Raw genomic sequence first — 12,982 nt, 5'->3', positions numbered from 1 at the left:
AATTCTTGCTGATGGGCTTGCAATTTCATGTGCCAGTTCCTTTAATATTCTTGGATGAAGATTAACTCCCCCCCCCCCCCCCCCCCCCCCCCCCCCCCCCCCCCCCGCCCGCCCTCCGGTTTAGTCCCATTAAGCTGTTTGAGTTTCGCTTCTACCTCAGATATGGTAATATCTACCTCCATATCCTCATTCCCATTTGTCATGCTACCATTATCCCTAAGATCCTCATTAGCCTTATTAAAGACTGAGGCAAAGTATTTGTTTAGATGTTGGGCCATGCCTAGATTATCCTTAACCTCCACTCCATCCTCAGTGTTTAGCGGTCCCACTTCTTTCTTTGTTTTCTTCTTAATTATATGGCTATAGAAGCCTTTACTATTGGTTTTAATTCCCTTTGCAAGGTCCAACTCTACTTGGCTTTTAGCCTGTCTCACTTTATCCCTACATTTTCTACATACCTCTGCTCTACAGGGACCCTTCTCACAAGCAACTTCTCACCCAACAGGTGCAAGCCCTCCTGAGAGTAGGGGCCATACAGGAAGTCCCCCATACATTAGATAATGGCATAGAGAGTACACTTATAAAGTTTGTGGACGATACCAAGCTGGGAGGGGTTTCAAGTGCTTCGGAGGACAGGATTAGAATTCTGAATGATCTGGACAAACTGGAGAAATGGCCTGAAGTAAATAGGATGAAATTCAATAAGGACAAATACAAAGTACTCCACTTAGGAAGGAACAATCAGTTGCACACATTCAAAATGGAAATGGCTGCCCATGAAGGAGTACTGTGGAAAGGGATCTGAGGATCATAGTGGATCATAAGCTAAATATGAGTCAACAGTGTAACACTTGCAAAAAAGCAAACATTCTGGGATGTATTAGCAGGAGTATTGTAAGACAGCATGAGAAGTAATTCTTCTGCTCTACTCCATGCTGATTAGGCCTCAGCTGAAGTATTGTATCCAGTTCTGGGTGCCATATTTCAGGAAAGATGTGGACAAATTGGAGAAAGTCCAGAGAAGAGCAACAAAAATGATTAGCGGTCTAAAAAACATGACCTATGAAGAAAGATTTGAAAAAAAATGGGTTTGTTTAGTCTGGAGAAGAGAAGACTGAGAGGGGACATAACTGTTTAAGTACATAAAAGGTTGTTGCAAGGAGGAGGAAGATAAATTGTGCTTCTTAACCTCTGATGATAGGACAAGAAGCAATGGGCTTATGTTGCAGCAAGGGCAGTTTAGATTGGACATTAGGAAAAACTTCCTAAATGTCAGAGTGGTTAAGCACTGGAATAAATTGCTTAGAGAGGTAGTGGAATCTCCATCATTGGGGATTTTTAAGAGCCGGTTGGACAAACACCTGCAAGGGATGATCCAGATCATACTTAGTCCTGTCTTGAGTGCAGGGGACTGAACAAGATGACCTCTCGAGGTTCCTTCCAGTTCTATGATTCTATCTAAAGGGGAAAGGATTTTACTCTCGGTACTTTGATACCGAATAGCAAGAGTGGTCTGCACCCCATATTGGACCTGTGAGGCCTCAACAAATATCTCAAGAAGTTGAAGTCCCGCATGGTCTCCCAGGCCTCCATTATCCCTTCCCTGGAGACTGGTATGCCGTCCTCAAGTAGAGGGACGCATATTTTAATATTTCCATTTTCCATAGACACACAAAGTTCCTGCGTTTGTAGTGGGACAAACCCACTTCCAGTTCGCAGTGCTTCCATTCGGCTTGGCTACAGCGCCAAGGGTATTCATGAAATGCATGGCAGTGGTCGCAGCCTGCCTGAAGTGTCAGGGTGTTCAAATCTAACCAGACCTAGACATTTGGCTCATCGAGTCGTTTGTGGACACAAGTCCCGTGCAGTATTCGGTTGGTGCAAACTACATGTCAAACACTGGGTTTTTTGATAAACGAACAAAAATCCATGTTGGTCCCAGCAGAGTTCATCGGGGGCAGGTTCTGGACTCTACCTGAGCTAGGGCCTTTTTCCCAGGACCCAGATTCAAAGCAATGGTAGGTCTCATTGCCCAACTCACCCACCATTCTGTCACCACAGCCAGAGTATGCTTCAGGCTGCTAGGGCATATGGCGGTGTGCACTTATGTAGTTCAATATGCATGACTACATCTCAGGCCCCTACAGATGTGGCTGGTGTCGGTCTATACCCTAGCCAGGCACAGAGTCCTCACAATTCTGCCGCAAGTACTTATCGCTTTGGAATGGTGGTCCAACCCAGTAAATATGCTCAAAGGAATACCTTCTGTGATCCCAAAACCCACAATGGTTCTAATGTCACATGTCTGACCTGGGTTGGGGAGCCCAGCTCTGATCACTCAAGACCCAGGGGCTGTGGTCCCAGAAAGAGCTGGCACTGCATATCAACGTCAGGGAGCACAGGGCCATTCATTTGGCCTGCGTAGTGTTCCTTCTGCAACTATCCCATCAGGTGGTACAGGTGTTGGGCTGTACAACCTCCATGTTCCATTTGAACAGATGAGGAGCACAGTCCTCAGCCCTCTGTCAAAAAGCTTTCTGACTGTGGGACTTCAGTATCCGGCACGCCATACACATTGAAGCCCTACATCTCCCCAGCATCCGAAACACGGTGGTGGATTGCCTCAGCAGGTCATTCTTTTTTCACCACGAGTAGTCCCTTTACTCAGACGTCATCAGAATGATCTTCAAGAGGTGGGATACTCCTCAAGTGGACCTGTTTGCCATCAGACAATGCCATTCTCACATGACATGACTGACTATCTGGTTTCTTAAGGGCCTTGAAAGGCTTTTTCCGCTGGTCTGGGATCTGGTTCCCCAGTTGGACCTCAACCTAGTTTTCTTCTTTGAGTACTTGTTCACGTCCATTCCACTTTAGATGTGTGTGCGCCATGTGCACGAGTGTCGGAAACTTTTTCCCTTAGCAGTTCCTGGCGGGCCCCCCGAGTGGCGCCACTGTGCCCTACATATATACCCCCACCGGCCTGACCCACTCCAGTTCCTTCTTACCGTCTGTGGCAGCGTTGGAACAACCTCTCTCTCTCTCTCTCTCTCTCTCTCGTAGAAGAGCAGTCCCTTAGCCTTAGAGTAGCTGTTATCAGTTTGTTTACATATAGATTGTGAACACTTAAGTGATTAAGTCCTTGGAGGCCTCCAGCACCGGCCCCGGGCCGCGGGGCATGCTGCAGGCCCACAGCTTCAAGGCTTGTGCCACGTGCCACAAACCTATGCCAGTTAGTGACTCCCACGACTCGTGTCTACGTAGCCTGGGGGATGGACATCAAACTGAAAGGTGTAGGATTTGCAAGATGTTCAAGCCAAGGACAACGAGAGAAAGAGACTTTTACCTAAAGCAACAGTTGATGGAGGCCGCATTGCAGCCGCCGGGCCCGGAGCGTCCGATGCCAGCTCAGGTTACCTCGGTGCGTAGTGCCCCGGAGCTGTCGGGAGACCCAGCACTGGCGAAGCACTGTAAACTGTTGGCCCCGGAGCGCTAGGCGAGGCCCCGGCACCAATCGTCCTCCCCGGTGAGGCCCCCGGCGCAGCCTAAGGGAAGTTGTGGTCGTTCCCCACACAGGAGGCTGGCGCCTCCCAAGGCACCGAGCAACGACAAGAGCGGTGCTGACACAGGCGGTCCCGGCGGCACAAGCCCCACTGAGCCCAGACCTAAGTGAGCTCAGTGCGGACGATGGGCTCGAGAGCATAACAGATCAGCCCTCTACACCTGGCACATTTGAGGCCGCAAAGGACCTCATTGAGCTGTCGGCGGCAAGCCCCCTCCCGTATGGGGAGAGCCCTCCGGCACCCATGCCTTGGGCGCCGTCAATGGGTAAGCCGGCAATGGTGTGCTGCTTGAAGACGCTGTCCCGGCACCGCTCCCAGAGTTGGTCCCGTTCGAGCTCCGACTCCTCAGACTCGCACTTGCCAGCGGCCCAGAAGGAGGTTGCGGCACCAGCAGCGGGTCAACGTGAAGAAGCGCCAGGAAGGGCACACCCCTCTCTGGCACTGCCCAGAGACCGGCACCGGGAGGAGTTGAGACGGCCCTCACCAGAGGTCTCCCGCAGACGGTCCCGGTCCAGGGAAAGCTGATCCCGGTCCCAGTCCCGGGGGTTCCGGTACCGCTCCCGGTCCCACTCAGCTAGGATCCGCTCATTCTCCCGCCAGCGCAGATCATTGGCACCGCCATAGCCTTCGTGATCGGCTTGGCAACAGTCCGGCGCCAGCTCCGGCCGCTATAGCTGCCCGCACCGGGGCCTGGACAGTAGGGACCTTCAGGGGAGCTGGCAACCTCAATGGGGGCTGCCAGGCCATTGGCACTTCTGGACCCTCTGGGCCTATCAGGAGCGCCAAGGGGCCCCGTCCAGAGCAAGTTACTCGGTGCAGCGGTCCCGGTCCCTGCACCGACGCCAGATGGTGCCAGAGGCAACAGTATCCAGGCCTCCAGGATCTCTCCAGCTTAGACTGGAGAGTCCGGCACCGAGTCCGATGCTATCCCATGGACTCCCGCCCCGGCCTGAGCTGGGGGCCCCTGCCACGGGAGATGGGGAGCAGGAGGACCAACCAGAGGGGGTCGAGCAGCAGCTAACCTCCTTCTCTTCCCCCGATGAGGCGGTGGCGGGTACAGAGGTATCTGGCCCTTTGCCAATAGACCATAGAGCCCACCAGGAACTGCTGTGCAGAGTTGCCCAAAATTTGGGGTGCAGGCCGAGGAGACTGTTGAGCAGGAGGACCCCTTGGTGGACATTTTGAGCCCCGAAGGGCCATCCAGAATAGCGCTCCTGCTCATTAAGTCTATTCAGTCTAACTATAAGACTATATGGCAGACCCTGGCCTCCAGCGCTCCAACGGCTAAAGGAGTGGAGCGTAAATACTTTGCCCCATCTAAGGGCTATGAGTTCCTATTCTGCCACCTGAGTCCATGCTTCCTAGTGGTTTTGGTGGTGAACGAAAGGGAGCGCCATGGACAGCAGGCCCCGGCCCCTAAGGCCAAGGAGGCAAAACGCCTGGACCTTTTTGGTAGAAAGGTGTACTCATCTGGGGGCCTTCAGTTGAGGATTGCTAACCAGCAGGCCATCCTCAACAGGCACAATTTCAACTCCTGGGCAGTGGTGTGGAAGTTTAAGGACAACCTCCCGCAAGGTTCCCAACAGGAGTTCACGGCCCTAGTGGACGAGGGCAAGGCAGTAGCCAAGACCTCTCTCAGGCCTCCTTGGATTCGGCAGATGCGGCGGCTAGAACAATCATGTCAGGGGTGGTCATGAGGTGCTTGGCGTGGCTCCAGGAGTCAGGCCTGCCCCCCGAGGTCTAGAATACGCTCCAGGACCTCCCCTTCGAAGGGTCCGCACTCTTCTTGGATCAGACAGACACGAGGCTGCATAGCCTCAAAGACTCGCGGGCTATGCTCAAGTTGCTGGGTATGCACACCCCAGTGACCCAGAGGAAGCCCTTTAAGCTGCAGCCTCCCCCTCAACGCCAGTACCAGCCTCGCCATAGGCATGAGCCTTACTGTAGGTGAGGCAGGGATAACAGGCGACGGGGCAACAACAATAGCAATCATGCGCCGGGCCAGAACCAAGGCCAGCACAAACCCCATCCGGGCACTAAGCCAGGCTTTTGAAGATGCACTTGGGGACATCATACCAGACCAGTCACTGGATCCATCCCTTTGTTTCCTGAACCACCTGTCCCGTTTCTCCTGTGCCTGGTCCACCATTATGTCGGACCGTTGGGTCTTACGCACGGTGTGGAACGGGTACTCGCTGCACTTTGCCTCCACCCCCCCTTCAAGGACCCCTCTCACGAGCATCTCCTAGAGGAGGAAGTCCGCTCACTGCTACGGGTGGGGGCAGCAGAGGCAGTGCCTCACGGCCTAAGGGGAAAAGGGTTCTACTCCCGGTACTTCCTCATCCCCAAGGCCAAAGGGGGCCTTCGCCCAATCCTAGACCTGCACAGGCTCAACAAATTCATGGTCAAGGTCCGGTTCCACATGGTCTCTCTGCGCACCATCCCTTCCCTGGATCCGGGGGACTGGTATGCCGCCCTCGACATGAAGGATGCGTACTTTCATATCGCCATTTTCCCAGCACATCAGCGATTCCTTCGCTTCACCATGGGCCGAGAATATTATCAGTTTGCAGTTCTCCTGTTTGGTCTAGCCATGGCCCCAAGGTTGTTCATGAAGTGAATGGCGGTGGTGGCGGCCTTCTTATGGAGGCAGAGAATCCGGGTGTACCCGTACCTCAATGACTGGCTCCTGGTGGGCTGATCCGAGGCGGAGGTGTGGAACAATCTCAGGGCCACCTCCACATGGCCCTGAGATTGTTCCGCGAGCTGGCGCTCCTGGTCAACATCCCCAAGTCCACGCTCGTACCCACACAGACAGTGGAATTCATAGGGGCGGTCCTGGACGCGGTGCAGGCCAGGGCAAGCCTTCCGGTATCCCGATTCCAGGCTATCCAACAAGCAGTGGCCTCTCTGCGCCATTTTCCAACAATGGCCAGGTGCTGCCTGCAGCTGCTGGGCCACATGGCAACATGCATGCACGTAGTCAGGCATGCCAGACTGAGACTCAGAACTCTGCAGGTGTGGCTCACTCAGGTGTACCGCTTAGGCAGGGACCCCCTGGACTTGGTAGTGACAGCCCCAAGGGATGTGCTAGACTCCCTGCTGTGGTGGCAGTCCCAGCCTGTGGTTTGTGAAGGCATCCCCTTTGCTGCCCCACTTCCAGACCTGACGCTGGTGACGGACGCGTCAGACCACGGATGGGGGGCTCACCTGGGGGACCTCATGACACAGGGGTTGTGGTCCGAGGCAGAGCGGTCGTTCCATATCAAGATGAAGGAGCTCAGGGCAGTTTGTCTCACCTGCCAGACCTTTCACGCCACTCTGAGTGGTCACAGCATGACAGTTCTGCCAGACAACACTACTGCCATGTTTTATATAAACAAGCAGGGCGGGGCCCATTCCTTTCCACTCCGTCGCGAGGCTCTCCTCCTCTGGGACCTTTGCGTAGCCCATGCGATTCACCTTGAGGCATCCTATCTCCCGGGGATGTGGAACGAGCTGGCAGACTCCCTCAGCAGGTCGTACCGCATGCACGAGTGGATGCTCAGGATGGACGTCTTGCTTTCGCTCTTCCGCAGGTGGGGGTTTCCCCGGGTAGATCTGTTTGCCACCAGGGCCAACACCAAGTGCCCGTGGTTCTGCTCGTTCCAGGGCTGCAGCCCTAGCTCACTCACGGACGCATTTGCGATCCCGTGGAGAGGGGGCTTGATGTATGCCTTCCCCCGCTCCCCTTGGTGCACAAGGTCCTGCTCAAGGTGCGCAGGGACAGGGCGGCAGTGATCCTCATCGCCCCAGCCTAGGCCTGCCAACACTGGTACACATCACTCCTAGAGCTGTTGGTGGACACCCCAGTAGTCCTGCCCCTACACCGGGACCTCATTACACAGGATGGTGGGTGGCTTCTCCACCCTGACCTGCAGTCACCGCACCTGACTGCGTGGCGGCTCTGTGGCTAAATGCCCTGGAGAGCCAGTGCTCCCTTCCTGTGCAGCAGATTCTGCTTGGCAGTAGAAAGCCCTCTACCAGGGCAGCCTATATGGCCAAGTGGAAAAGGTTCTCGTGTTGGTGTGAACCCTGACAGGTGCAGCTGGGCCAGGCCATTCTGGAGAACCTCCTGCACCTCAAGCAGCAAGGGCTAGCCCCGTCCTCACTCAGAGTGCACCTGGCAGCCATCTCCGCCTTCCATCCGGGGTTCTCGGGGGGCTCGGTGTTTTCCCACCCAATAGTGGGGCTGTTCCTTAAAGGGTTGGAGAGGTTATTTCCATACTCCCGCCCCCAGTCCCTCCATGGAACCTTAACCTGGTCCTTTCTAAACTCATGGGACCCCCTTTCGAGCCCCTCACTACCTGTTCTCTCCTCCACCTTTCCTGGAAGGTGGCATTTCTGGTTGCCATTACCTCAGCCAGAAGGGTGTCCGAACTGAGGGCCCTCACCTCTGAGCCACCATATACAGTATTTCACAAGGACAAGGTGCAGCTCCAGCTGCACCCCAAGTTCCTCCCTAAGGTGACCAGGACATTTGTCTGCCGGTGTTCTTCCTGAAACCCCATACGGACACGAGTCACGGCAGCTTGCACATCTTGGATGTGCGTCGAGCGCTGGCATTCTATTTGGAGCGCACCAAGCCCTTTTGAAAATCCATGCAGCTGTTTGTGGCTGTGGCCGAGAGGTTAAAAGGCCTCCCAGTGTCCGCACAGCAGATTTCGTCTTGGATTACAAGCTGCATCCAGGCGTGCTATGAGCTCGCAGGTGTTCCGGCCCCGGCGGTCACAGCCCACTCGACCAGGGCGCAGGCGACTTCCACGGTGTTCCTGGCACAGGTCCCAGTCCAGGAGATCTGCAGAGCAGCCATCTGGTCCTCGGTGCACACCTTCACAACCCACTATGTGGTCAACCAGCAGGCCAGAGAGTACGCGGCAGTTGGCAGAGTGGCCCTCCGAGCAGTTGTTCTGTGACTCTTACCCTCCTCTAGAGGTAAGCTTGTAATTCACCTAATGTGGAATGGACATGAACAAGCATTCGAAGAAGAAAAAACAGTTACTTATTTTCTTGTAACTGTTGTTCTTCGAGATGTGTTGTTCACGTCCATTCCACCACCCACCCTCCTACCCCTCTGCTGGAGTTGCCAGCAAGAAGGAACTGGAGGGGGTTGGGCCAGCAGGGGTATATATGCGGGGCGCAGTGGCGCCACTCGGTGGGCCCACCAGGAGTCGCTAATGGAAAAAGTTTCCGATGCTCGTGCACACAGCACGTGCACACCTGATGTGGAATGGACATGAACACCACATCTTGAAGAACAACAGTTACGAGAAAGTAAATAACCATTTTTTCTCTAGGCTCACTGGCACTCCCTTTGAGCCTCTAGCCTCCTGTTCTCTTTCCCATTTGTTGTGGAAAGTTGTTTTCCTTGTGGCTATCACTTCAGCAAGGTGAGTCTCCGAGATTAAAGACCTTATTTCGGAACCCCCATATAAGGTGTTCTACAAGGACAAAGTTCAGTTGCGTCCCTATCCTGCTTTCCTGCCAAAGGTGGTGGTGTCTTTTCATATTAATTAGGACATTTTCCTCCTGGTATTCTGCCCAAAGCCTCATGTGTCCAATGAGGAGAGGTGCTTTGCACATCCTACATGTCCCGCGGGCTCTGGTTTTCTACATAGAGCATACTAAGTCCTTCTGTAGATCAATTCAACTCATCGTCGTGGTGGCTGACAGGATATCTTCTCAAAGGCTTTCATCTTGGATTGCTTCCTGCATCCGTACTTGCTATGAGTTGACGCAGGTCTTACCTCTACCGATAGTGATGGCCCATTTAACTAGAGCTCAGGTGTTGACAGAAGCCTTCCTAACACAAGTCCCTATCCAGGACATCTACAGGGCTGCAACGTGGTTGTCAGTACACACCTTCATGACCCACTAAGCCATCACCCAGAAAGCCAGAGCTGAGACTGGCTTTGGCAGAGCTGTGTTGGAATTGACATGTCCATGAACTACTACCCGGCTCCAGATACTGCTTGGGAATCACCTAACATGGAATGAACACGAGCAAGCACTCAAAGAAGAAAAGACTGTTAATAACCTTCCATAATTGTTGTTCAAGTCCATTCCATGACCTGCCTTCCTTCCCCTCTGTCGGAGTTCTGGCAAGAAGGAACTGGTGTGGGCAGCGGCACCCCTTATACGAGCGCATATATGTACCATTCTAGAGGGCACCAGAGCCGATCCCCTACAAATACCACTGAGGGAAAAAACTTCCAATACCAGTGCATGTGGTGAGCACACACACCTAACATGGAATGGACATGAGGAACACATATCGAAGAACAGTTATGGAAGGTTAGCAAACTTTTTTTCCATCACTTCTGTCTTCAACTACGGTTGATTTTTTTATAAACAGTAACTATTTCATAATTTTGGTAAAAAGATTCCCGATTTCAGTTTTAGCAAGGTTCCTGGCCTATAGACTTTTAACACAATAGTACCACTTTATTACAATGTATCTACCACAAGCAAGTTCCTCAATTGTCTTGCCTGATTAGTGCACCGTTCTACTGAAATATTGTTAGGCTATTGCTCCTGTGGTCCTCTTGGATACTGACAGTAGTGTGAGCAATCGCACTGACTTTGTCATTTTGCTATTTTGACTTTATATTTCATTTAGAAAATTATTTAGTTACATTTACAAAACTTCAAAGTGCAAAAATCCAGAAATATTAGGATATATTAAACTGAGAAGTGGAAGGGCTTTTTTGTTTTGTTTTTTTGTTCATCTCCTCCTGTCCAGGAAAACAATTTCTACAGTGTCATGCTCTTCACATTTGAGATGGAATGAGCTGTTACCCATCACAATCTGAAGAAAACTTTTTGCACATTTTGACATGTAAATATTATGGGTTAAGTAGTAGGTCATCATGAACTCTACACATCTTACTTTAGAAATGTTAGTTTTTAGTTACTAATTCCCTACCAATTTTTTCAAGAGACATTAAGTAATCACTAAACACCTCTTTGCAGTCATAATAAAAACTTTCACTAAATAGAGCAAGAATGAAAAACCAGTTAAGACTCAGCTCTATGAACATTTAGTATGCAGCAATCTGGTATGAGAGATTCAAAGATGACTAGACTAGACCAAAGCACATTAATGCATATCAGCAGAGTCCAGATGGACTGTTCATTGCAGGCTAGTGTGGGGTATATTAACACTCCAGCTTGCCACAAACTAAGTGTTCATGTAGACAAGCCCTTAGTAAATATAACACCGTGAAGAATGAAAAATATCATGTGTTCAGGTGTCTCACCTTTCAAAAGCTAGAATCTAGCAATCCAAGCTTTGCTAACAGTTCAAAGCATTGTCTGCTCCCCTCTCCAGCATCCAATGGCAATTGATTCCCACCAATTGCCATGTCCCATTCCAATCATCAATCATTCCACCCGTTTCCCTTACCAACTAGGCTGCCAGATAGCACGAAGCTTCTTGTTGCTTAGTAGGCCTAGTAAGAAGCTTTATCTTCTCATCACTTTAAAATGTTGAGAAGCTGTAGTTAGTCAAATATTTGAAAACTTTCAAGTATGGTCATGTAAATAGTTTAGTGACTGAAATGCCAAAATTAAAAGCAGTAAAACTGTTGGGGCTGAAAGTTCTTGTTTCCCCTGATGAAATTCACGTTTTTGGGGGGACATAATGTGTCTTGGTCTCCCATGTTGCAGGAGAATGCCATAACCACCAGGCTATAGGGTATACTGGTGTGGGGATTGTCTCAATTCTATTAAACCTGTTGCACTGGGTATATTCACTGGGCTAGAGATGGAACTAGAATGACTATTGCCCAGTTATTTTTCAGCTGAAGTGTAAGAGACCCAGGTTCCAGTCCCCCTGCTCCAATGACATTATATATACTCAAATAGCTTCAACCAGAGAGATTGAGACCTGTCTTAGAGCAACCCATCGCCCCGTGGTCAGGGTACTCACCTAAGAGTAGGAGACCCAAATTCAAATCACTTCTGCAGATCAGCTAGAGGGTCTGAACCTGGGTCTACCCCATCCCAGGAGCGTATGCTAACCACTGGGCTATCAGTTATGAGGGAGACACCTCCTACTCTTGCTATTTTGTGACTGTTCCAATTTAAAAAAAATTAATTTGTGAACTTGTATCAAATTCACAAATAGTTTTAGGTCAATTGAAACTCCATTTTTCAGCACAAATCATTTGTCCAAAAAAATGTGCCCAGCTCTGCAAAGGAATTCTAAAGGAGGACATGTTTTATATTCACATATTGATGAACTGGCTTTGTTCTCTAAAGATACAATAGAAGATCTTTCTAGGTCTTTCACTATCCTGACAAAGGGGGAGCAGAATGAATGGCTGCTCATGTTTTGTGCCCGAAGATGCTTCTCAAAACATATTTAGGGCTTGTTCCTGCACAACAGAGGGCTAGAATCCTCAGTCCTTAAGCAGGAGTTAACAAGGAAAGAGGTAGATAGGGTGCTGGGGAGAACTCTATCCTGCTTAATTATTATGCTGTTTTATTGCTCATGAGCTGCTACTGCCAATTAGGTTTAGAAGTGAAACAAGAGAGGAATGTATAGTTGAGGATGGTTCTTATGGGTGTGCCCCTTACAAATCTTTTCTTCAGCTTAACCCAATCCACGTTTTACTCTGTATTCTTAAACACAAGAGAGCCAGCATGCAAGAAACAGACACTTTCTTCTTTTCAGTGTGAAGGATGACACCAATTGATGCATCACTTGTGCACATGTAGCCTTTACTAAGATTCACACTGGGACACAGTAACCTTAAGCTCCCTGTTACCACCCAAGCAAAATATCAAGTATTTCTTTGAGTATTTCACAGTATTTCTTTAAGTATTAGGGCTTCTAGCTACTGACCCAGATAGCTAGAGCTTATGCACAGAGGATGCCTTGGTTAGAAGCTATTTATTATTTGTTTTCTGATAGCACCCAGGAAGATTAGTCATGGATAGGATCCAATTAGTCTAGGCCCTGTACAAATACAGAACAAAACTAGTCCCAGCCCCAAAGGGCTTACAGAAAAAAGAGATGACGGTGGATACACACTGATGGGGGAGTACAAGGAAATAATAAAACCGACGATGCCAGCTTGATACCCAGTGGACTCAGCACATGGGCAGCCTAATTATTATTGGTTTTTTTGACCATTTGAAAAAAGGCAATGAAGTGGCTTTGCAGAGGTTTATGGGAAAGCAAGGGAGAAAACACAAAGGCTTATTTGAAATTTTTACAAGTAGGGGAAGAAGTCTAGCATTATTGGCAGAGCAGAAGTGGGAGCTGACAACTTGCTAGTGTATGAGAGATGATAGGGTGAGGACAGGCCACAAAGGGTCATGAAAGTGACTACATTTCTATTTGAGGCAACTGAGAAGGGGTAGTCAATGGAGGG

At 50.4% G+C, this 12,982-nt stretch overlaps 1 protein-coding gene across 1 annotated transcript in view; it reads left to right on the top strand.

Moving 5' to 3' along the window:
• Nucleotides 1-12,982, top strand: part of TENT4A (terminal nucleotidyltransferase 4A) — a 149,355-nt gene that overhangs the window by 108,321 nt on the left and 28,052 nt on the right. The window lies entirely within an intron of this gene.

This window comes from Chelonia mydas, chromosome 2, assembly GCF_015237465.2.
Source record: "Chelonia mydas isolate rCheMyd1 chromosome 2, rCheMyd1.pri.v2, whole genome shotgun sequence".
NCBI lineage: Eukaryota > Metazoa > Chordata > Testudines > Cheloniidae > Chelonia > Chelonia mydas.
Note: the sequence above shows the minus strand (reverse complement) of the source record. Positions and strands in the feature narration are given on the sequence as shown.